Source organism: Equus quagga, chromosome 10 (assembly GCF_021613505.1).
Source record: "Equus quagga isolate Etosha38 chromosome 10, UCLA_HA_Equagga_1.0, whole genome shotgun sequence".
Classification (NCBI taxonomy): Eukaryota; Metazoa; Chordata; class Mammalia; order Perissodactyla; family Equidae; genus Equus; species Equus quagga.
In genome coordinates this window covers 68,306,030-68,316,323 of record NC_060276.1, presented here as the reverse complement: position 1 = coordinate 68,316,323, position 10,294 = coordinate 68,306,030, and the positions used below count along the sequence as shown (strand labels likewise).

Below are 10,294 nucleotides of genomic sequence, written 5' to 3'. Positions count from 1 at the left end.
TTTTTAGTAATGATAAGGTCAATGGTATGGCCATGTGGGTTAGTGGCTAAAGTAGGGTAGAGATCCTAAGGGATCTGCTGTGTTCCAGACATAATCTTCCTTATCCCCATTGTGCAGTGGCAACCCATTTTCCCTTTGGAAATCATGATCAATCACCCCAGCCAGTATAGTAACCCCCTTCTTTGCCTGTTGATTCAGAGGCATGAGGAGCCCAAAGTGGCCGGGTGGCAGTCTTAACTCCCAGTTCAGTGGAACAATTGTTGCGCCTCCTTGTGGAAGCATTCCTCCTTTTGGAACGAAGACATCCAAGGTCGCAGGGATGGGAAGTAAAAATTTTGCTAGTGGCTCACTAGGGGTAATGGTGAGTAAAGCCACTCCCATTTCCGCCTCTTGATTCCTGGTCCCGCGAATCTTGGCCATGGGTGAAATAGCCTCACATATTGGATGCTGATTCAAAGCATATACAGCATCCTGGAGAACGTTTCCCAGCCAGGCAAGGTATTGTTGCCTGATGGCACTGTAACTGAGTCTTCAAAATGTCATTCCACCATTCTATCAAGCTAGCTGCTTCAGAATGAAGGGGAAGTGGTAAGATAGTGAATTCCATGTGACATACTTCAGTTCTGTGAAGTGAGTTCCTTGATCAGAAGCAATGCTGTGTGGAATACTGTGACAGTGGATAAGGCATTCTTTAAGTTTATGGATGGTAATTTTGGGAGAAGCATTGCATGCAGGGGAGGCAAATCCATATCCAAAGTATGTATATCTTCCAGTAAGAACAAAATGCTGCCCCTTCCATGATAGAAGTGACACAAAGTAATCAGCGTGCCACCAGGTGGCTGACTGATCACTCTGGGGAAGGGTGCCATATGAGGAATTCAGTGTTGGTCTCTGTTGCTGGCAGTTGGGCACTCAGTGGTTCACGTTGCTGGACCCATGCATAACCTTCACCTCTGACATCATGCCACTTTGTTCCTGAGCCCATTGAGTAATGACAGGAATAGCTGGAGAAAGAGGCTAACTGGAATCCATAGAACAGGTCATCATAGCCACTTGATTATTAAATCCTCCTCTGCTGAGGTCATCCTTTGATGAGAATTCCCATGGAACACAGATATATTCACATTCTTTGTTCATTCAGTGAGCTCTGTCCACATACGTCTTCCCCAGATCTCCTTGTCACCAATTTTCTAATCACGTTCCTTCCAAGTTCCTGATCATCCAGCCAAACCATTGGCCAGAGCCCATGAATTTGTATAGACTCTTACCTCTGGCCTTTTCTACTTTCCAGGAAAAATGAATATCCAGGTGCACTGTTCAAAGTTCTGTCTACTAGGAGGATTTCCCTTCACCATTGTCCTTCGGGGTCTCCCAGAAAGAGGCTGTAGTGCTGCACCACTTTCTGTTGCCTCCATACTGTAGAGAACTATCTGTAAACTAGGCCCAAATTTTTTCTTCCTCAGTCAGCTGGTTGTAGGTAACTCCCAATGAGACCATAGGTGTGGGCTGAGAGAGAAAGAAAGTAATGTAGAAGGAGTAGGGGCCATGAGCATTTGAGCCACTTCCTCATACAATGTACTTGAACTTTCAGGCACTCATATATATCACTTCTGATCTCAAACTTGATCTCAGATATTTCACTTCCATTTGATAATGGAATGCGAACTGTGCAAACTTGATGGCTTTGTGGGTCAGACAATACCCAGGTCATGATGGGCAGCTGAAGCTACACAGTAACATGATAACCCGTGGTTAAACATTCAGTCTAAGGCCCAGTAGCAAGCCAAAAACTATTTCTCAAAATGAGAGTAGTTGCTACAGAGGATAAGAATGTGCTTCCAAATTCTAAGGATCTGTACTGTGACTCACCTACAGGGGCCTGCCAAAGTTTCCAAGCAGCATCTCTTTCTACAACTGACACTTGACACACCATCAGATCTGCTGGAGCATATGGCCCAAGTGGCATAGCATCTTGCACGGCAGCCTGGACCTGTCTGGGTGTCGCTCAAAACCAGCAGTGTTTTGGGCCACTTGATAAATGAACTGGAGTAGCTCATCCAAATGAGGTATATACTGCCTCCAAAATCCACTAGGATTTTATGCCTCTTTTGGTGGTAAGTAAAGGCCAGATGCAATAACTTATCCTTTACCTTAGAAGGGGTGTCTTGACATCCCCCAACCACTGGACCTTTAGAAACTTCACTGATGTGGAAAGCCTCTGAATGTTTGTGGGATTTATTTCCCATCTTCCACTTCACAAATGTCTTACTAATTTGTTTAGAGTAGTTGCTACTTCCTGCTTAGGTCTAGTCAGCATAGTGTCATCAGTGTTAGAGACCAGCACAATATCCTCTGGAAGGGAAAGGCAATAAAGTCTCTCATGAACGTAGGGCTGGAGAGTTAATTTACCCCTGAGGTAAGACAGTGAAGGTGTACTGCTGGCCTTGCCAGCTGAAAGAAACCTGCTCTGGGGGTCTTTACTAACAGGCACAGAGGAAAAAAAATATTTACCAGACCAATAGCTGCGTACCAGGTACAAGAGGCTGTGTTAATTTGCTCAAGCAACAAAACCACATTTGGAAAAGCAGCTGCAATTGAGTCACCACCTGATTAATTTCACTTTCACTCTCTAAGATCTAATTGTCTTTTGCACAGGCCTAATAGGCAAGTTGAATGGGGATGTGGGGGGAATTATCACCTCTAAACCTTTCACATTCTTGCTGATAGCATTAACCTCCGCAATCCTTCCAGGAATGCAGTATTGCTTTTTGTTCACTCTTTTTGTAGATAGAGATAGTTATACTGGCTTCCACTTGGCCTTTTCTACCATAATAGCCCTCATTCCAAAGGTCAGGAAACTAATGTGGAGATTCTGACAGCTGTGGAATGTGTCTACTCTAAGCATGCATTCCGAAAATGGAGTGGGTTTGGGAGACCAGTGGGCCCACTGTGAGATGGTCTTGATCTAAAACTCCATTAATCACCTGATCCCCACCAGCCCCTAGTCTGACCCCTAGTCTACCATCACTGGTGGACCATAGTGATGTTTTGGGTCACCACGAATTAGCATCAGTTCAGAGCTAGTGTCCAGTAATTCCCCCAAATTTTGATTATTTCCCTTTCTCCAGTGCACAGTCATAGATTTCTTACCAGAAACCTTCACAATTCTTTGAAGAATTCTGGAATCCACTCTTCACTCTTGCAAATAGTAATATGGAGGCTGCAGGAGGAACTGTTTTACTCTTGACCTCTCCCAATGATGAGTTGATTAAGTAGAGTGTAGTGTGAGATGAGATGTATCAAGAACTGTGAAGGCTCTGAGGTTTTACCTTACTTGCATGCTAACGAGTTAGCCTGCCATAGTTTCATAGACACAAGCTGAAGACACGAGATTCCTAGGTCAGAGACAAAGGACTTTATTATAGTAATAGGAGTAGCCAGAGCATTAGCATTTTTATGCTGGTTCCCTGAGCCCCACGTGCCTGAGAGCAATGCAAAGAAGTCCATGTGTCACCTGCACATGCAGTGGGTAGCATTAGAAGAGAAGAACTCTAAGCTTAGGGAATCTGAATCTTTTGTTTACTTTTAAAGGTTGGCACGTGAGCTAACAACTCTTGCCAATCATCTTTTTTTCCCTGCTTTTTCTCCCCAAATCCCCCCAGTACGTAGTTGTATATTTTAGTTGTGGGTCCTTCTAGTTGTGGCATGTGGGACACTGCCTCAACATGGCCTGTCGAGTGGTGCTATGTTCATGCCCAGGATCTGAACCAGTGAAACCCCAGGCCTCCGAAGCAGAGCACACGAACTTAACCCTCGGCCATGGGGCTGGCACCCCTGAATCTTTTATAATAGGCAGGAAGTATGGTTTCTCTTCATCCCAGAGAAAGGCATTATCTTTATTAAGCTAGACCATAAGCACACTTGATCTGGATATTTTCTGTATCCTCCAAGGCTGTTCATTATTCAAATATCCTTTAAAAAGATAGTTTGGAACAAAGGTAGTCAGTGCCTCTGCTTGCAAGATATGCAGAAACACGAGAGAACCATGGAGAATTGTCTCCCAATAAGAAGGCTAGAATAGAAACTTGTATTGGGAGGTGACACTATTAGAGAGCTAGGGAAGAATCAGGATAGTAGTATTCTGAAAGTGAAGGTGGAACTGAGTTTCAAGAAGGTGAATGTGGTCATCATTGTCAAATGCTACTGAGAGGTGGAGTATGATAAATATGGAGAGGAGGTTATTGAGTTGGTTAACTGGTGACTGTTTTGGCCTGAGTCCTCTGAGAAGCAGATATCAAGACAGGATTAGACATGTGAGAAATTTATTAGGGAAAATTCCTGTGAGAGAAAATGTGGAGGGGGCTGGAGATGGCTGGGAGGGCCATCAGTCCATGATTCAGGTCAGTTCTCAGGAATTCTCAAGCTGACAGGGAATCCTCAAGCCAAAGTTCTCCATCACAGGAGTCCCATGTCTCCTAGGAATAGACTTGCACAGGTGAGAAGGCATGCTGCCTGCTCAGAAGGTGCCACTGCCAGTGGCACACAGCAGCTCATGGGACCCACCAAGTGGTGGCTCAACCCCCCTCGGGGCGTCCTTTGCCCTTAGTACAGTACAGGCAATAAGGTGCCCCACCCACTCAGAAAGCACCCCAGCCCATGGAGCACAACAGCCCAAGGTCCCACTGAGTGGCAGTTCAGCCCTCGTGTAGGCTAGCACACAGCAGCTGAGCTGGTCCCCTGCTGAGCATAGAGGTCCCACCTATGGTCCCAACCAGCCTGCCCAGCACAGAGGCCCTGCTCAAATGAGCATAACATGCAGAGTGGCTACAGCCACCCCATGCAAATGCAGAGTAGCCCTACCTGCACAACTTCCAGCAGATGGGATGGGATCAGAAAACACAGCTCCTGCTCCCCCCAGTGGTGACAGGTGGGATCTGTGACCTGATACTACCACAAATGCACTGGCAAAGGATCAATGCATCAAACACCATGAAGAACTACAGTAACACTTCAGAGCAGGAGGAAAATGACAAATCTCCAGAAGTCAATCCTGAAGTCACAGAAATTTACAAACTAAATGACAGAGAATTCAAAATAGTTGTCATAAAGAAACTCAATAAGTTACAAGAACACTCAGAAAGACAGTTCAATGAGCTAAGGAATAAAAGTAATTGGCAGAAGGAATACTTCACCAAAGAAATTGAAACTCTAAAACAAACAAACAAACAGAAATTCTAGATATGAAGAAAACAATTGATGAGATAAAAAATAATCTAGAAACCATAAGAAATAGAGCTGATGGAGGACAGAATTAGTGAATTAGAGGACAGAAATATAGAAATTCTACAGGTGGAGGAGGAGAGAGAACTAAGTTTTTTAAAAAATGAAGAAATGTTTCAGAAATATCCAACTCAATTAGGAAGAGCAATATAAGGATTATAGGTTTTCAAGAGGGGAAAGAGTGGGAGAAAGGAGCAGAGAGCTTGTTCAAAGAAATAATTGCTGAGAATTTCCCAAACCTGGGGAAAGAATTGGACTTAGAAGTACGTGAAAACAATAGAACTCCTAATTACAGCAATGCAAAAAAACCTTCTGAAAGGCATATAATATTAAAACTAGCAAAAGTCTATGACAAATGAAAAATATTAAGGGCAGCAAGGCAGAAGAAAACAACATACAAAGGAACCCTTACCAGGCTTTCAGTGGATTTCTCAGCAGAAACTTTACAGGCTAGGAGAGAATGGAATGATATATTCAAAATACGGAAAGACAAAAACTTTTGGACAAGAATACTCTATCCAGTGAAACTATCTTTCAGATATGATGGAGAAATAAAAGCTTTCCCAGGTAAATGAAAGCTGAGAGAGTTCACTGCCACTAGACCTCCTGTACAAGAAATAATGAAGGAAGCCTTATACCTGAAACAAAAAGGCAAAGGTTTAAAAAGTTTTGAGCAAGGAGACAGACAGATAAAATCAGAAAATTGCAGCTTTCTATCAGAACAGGTTAGCAAACAATTATAACATAAAAGATAAAAGGAAGGAAAGCATAAAAAATAACTATAAACACTTCAATTAAGTCACAAACTCACTACACAAAAAAGAATAATTTGTGACAACAATAACTCAGAAGGGGAAGGGGAAAGGGAGGGCACGTGCTTAGGCTAATTGAGATAAGAGGCTATCAGAAAACAGACTATCTCGTCTAGGAGATCTTTTACACAAACCTCATGGTAACCACTAAACAAAGAATCAGAATATTGCCACAAATCATAAATAAAGAGAAAACTATCACATAAAACTACCAAACCGAAATGGCAGTCAGAGATAAGAAGGAAGAGAAAAAATGGAAATATAGAACAACTGGAAAACAAGAGATAAAATGGCAATATTAAGCTATCATATATCAATAATCACTCTAAATGTAAATGAATTTAATACTCCAATCAAAAGACACAGAGAGGCTGGATGGATAAAAAAACAAGACCCAACAATATGCTGCTTCCAGGAAACACATCTAAGCTTTAAAGACAAGCATAGCCTCAGAGTGAAGGGATGGAAGAGGATACTCCAAGCAAATAGCAAGTAAAAGAAAGCAGGTATTGTCATACTTATATCAGACAAAGCAGACTTCAAGATAAAAAAGACAATGAGAGACAAAGAGGCAGTATATAATGATAAAGGGGACATTCCACCAAGAGGAAATAACACTTATGAATATATATGCACCTAACACAGGAGCACCAAAGTATATAAAGCAACTACTAAAAGACCTAAAGAGAGAAATTGACAGCAACACAATCATACAAGGGTACTTCAACACCCTACTTACAACAATGGATAGATCATCCAGACAGAAAGTCAACAAGGAAACAGTTACCTTAAATGAAACACTAGACAAGATGGACTTAATAGATATATATAGAACATTCCATCCAAAAACAGCAGAATACACATTCTTCTCAAGTGCACATGGAACAGTCTCAAAGATAGACCATAAATTGGGAAACAAGGCAAGCCTCGTTCAATTTGAGAGGCTTGAAATCATATCAAGCATCTTTTCCAACCACAATGCTATGAAACTAGAAATTGACTATAAGAAAAAAGCTGAGAAACCCACAAATCTGTGAGACTAAACAACGTGCTACTGAACAACCACCAGATCAATACAGAAAGCAAAGGAGAAATTAAAAAATACCTGGAGACAAATGAAAATGAAAATACAACATACCAACTCTTATGGGATGCAGCAAAAGCAGTTCTAAGAGGGAAATTTATAGCAATGCAGGCCCACTTCAACAAACAAGAGAAAATCTCAAATAAGTAATCTTAAACTACACCTAAAAGAACTAGAAAAAGAAGAACAAAGCCCAAAGTCAGCAGAAGGAGGGAAATAATAAAAATTAGAGCAGAAATAAATGAAATAGAGACTAAAAAACAGTAGAAAGGATCAATGAAACTAAGAGCTGGTTCTTTGAGAAGATAAACAAAATTGACAAACCCTTAGCCAGATTCACTAAGAAAAAAAGAGAGAAGACTCAAAAAAATAAAATTAGAGATGAAAGAGGAGAAATTACAATGGATACCACATAAATACAAAGGAATATAAGAGAATACTATGAAAAACTATATACCAACAAATTAGACAACCTTGAAGAAATAGACAAATTCTTAGACTCATATAACCTTCCAAAACTGAATCGAGAAGAAATAGAGAATCTGAATAGACCAATCACAAGTAAAGAAATTGAAACAATAATAAAAAACCTACCAAAAACCAAAAGTCCAGGGCCAGATGGCTTCTCTGGAGAATGCTACCAAACATTCAAAGGAGATTTAACACCTATCCTTCTCAAAGTATTCCAAAAAACTGAAGAAGATGGAATGCTTCCTAACTCACTCTATGAGGCCAACATCACCCTGATAACAAAATCAGAGAAGAGCAACAGAAAAAAGGAAAATTACAGGCCAATATCACTGATGAACATAGATGCAAAATTCCTCGACAAAATATTGGCAGACTGAATACAGCAATACATAAAGGATCATACACCATGATCAAGTGAGATTTATACCAGGGACACAGGGATGGTTCAACATCTGCAAATCCATCAATATGGTACACCACATTAACAAAATGAGGAATCAAAATCATATGGTCATCTCAATAGATGCAGAGAAAGCATTTGACAAGATCCAACATCCATTTATGATAAAAACTCTCAATAAAATGGGTATAGAGGGAAAGTACCTCAACATAATAAGGCCATATATGATAAACCCACAGCCAACATCATACTTAACAGTGAAAAACTGAAAGCCATCCCTCTGAGAACAGGAACAAGACAAGGGTGCCCACTCTTGCCATTCCTATTCAACATAATACTGGAGGTTTTGGCCAGAGCAATTAGGCATTAAAAAGAAATAAAAGGTTTCCAAATTGAAAAGGAAGAAGTAAACTCTTGCTGTTCGCAGACAACATGATTCTATATATAGAAAACCCTAAAGAATACACCAGAAAACTATTAGAGATAATCATCAACTACAGCAAAGTTGCAAAATCAACTTACAAAAATCAGTTGTATTTCTATACACTAATAATGAACTAGCAGAAAGAGAAGTCAAGAATACAATCCCATTTACAACTGCAACAAAAAGAACAAAATATCTAGGAATGAATTTATGAAGGAGGTGAAAGACTTAGCCACTGAAAATCTTAAGACATTATTGAAAGAAATTGAAGAAAACATAAAGAAATGGAAAGATGTTCCATGTTCATGGATTGGAAGAATAAACATAGTTAAAATGTCCATATTACCTAAAGCAATCTACAGATTCAATGCAATCCCAATCAGAATCCCAATGCATTCTTCACAGAAATAGAACAAAGAATCCTAAAATTTATGTAGAACAACAAAAGACTCCGAATAGCCAAAGCAATCCTGAGGAAAAAGAACAAAGCTGGAGGCACCACAGTCTCTGACTTCAAAATATACTACAGAGCTATAGTAATCAAAACAGCAGGATACTGGCACAAAAAGAGACACACAGAGCAACAGAACAGAATTGAGAGCCCAGAAATAAAACCACACACCTATGGATAGGTAATCTTTCACAAAGGAGCCAAGAACATACAATGGAGAAAGGAAAGTCTCTTCAGTAAACGGTGCTGGGGAAACTGGACAGCCACATGCAAAAGAATGAAAGTAGACCGTTATCTTAGACCATACACAAAAATTAACTCAAAATGGATTAAAGACTTCAAGGTAAGACCTGAATCCATAAAACTCTTAGAATAAAATATAGGTAGTACACTCTTTGACATTGGTCTTAGCAGCATCTTTTCGATACTATGTCTACTCAGGGAAGAGAAACAAAAGAAAATAAACAATTGGGACGACATCAGATTTAAAAGCTTCTTCGAGGCAAATGAAACCATGAACAAAACGAAAAGACAACCCACCAACTTGGAGAAAATAATTGCAAGTAATGTATCTCACAAGAGGTTGAGCTCCATGATATATAAAGAACTCATACAACTCAACAACAAAAAGCAAACAACCCAATCAAAAAATGGGCAGAGGATATGAACAGACATTTTTCCAAAGAAGACATACATATGGCCAACAGGCACATGAAAAGATGTTCAACATCACTAATTATTAGGGAAATGAAATCAAAACTACAATGAGATACCATCTTACAGCTGTCAGAATGGCTATAATTACCAAGACAAGAAATAACAAATACTGGAGAGGATGTGGAGAAAAGGGAACCCTCATACACTGCTGGTGGGAAGGCAAACTGGTGCAGACACTATGGAAAACAGCATGGAGATTTCTCAAAAAATTAAAAATAGAAAAACCATACCATCCAGCTATCCCACTACTGGGTATTTATGCAGAGAATTTGAAATCAACAATTCAAAGAGATTTGTGCAGCCCTATGTTCATCGCAGCATTACTCACAATAGCCCAGATGTGGAAGCAACCCAAATGCCCATTAAGTGATGAATAAATAGATAAAGAAGAAGTGGTGTATATACACAATGGAATACTACTTGGCCATACAAAAGACAAAATCATGTGATTTGTAATAACGTGGATGGACCTTGAGGGTACTACGTTAAGTGAAATAAGCCAGACAGAGAAAGATAAACACCATATGATTTCACTCATATGTGGAATATGAAGAAACACATGGATAAAGAAAACAGATTCGTGGTTACCAGAGGGGAATGGGGTTGGGGGTGGGTGAAAGGGGTAAAGGGGCACATATACATGGTGATGCATAAA

The 10,294-nt window shown here is 40.2% G+C and overlaps 1 pseudogene; it reads right to left on the bottom strand.

Annotated features, from left to right (window-relative positions):
- Positions 1-39: 39 nt before the first annotated feature.
- LOC124245469 (uncharacterized) lies at positions 40-3,139 on the bottom strand (annotated as a pseudogene).
- Positions 3,140-10,294: the final 7,155 nt, after the last annotated feature.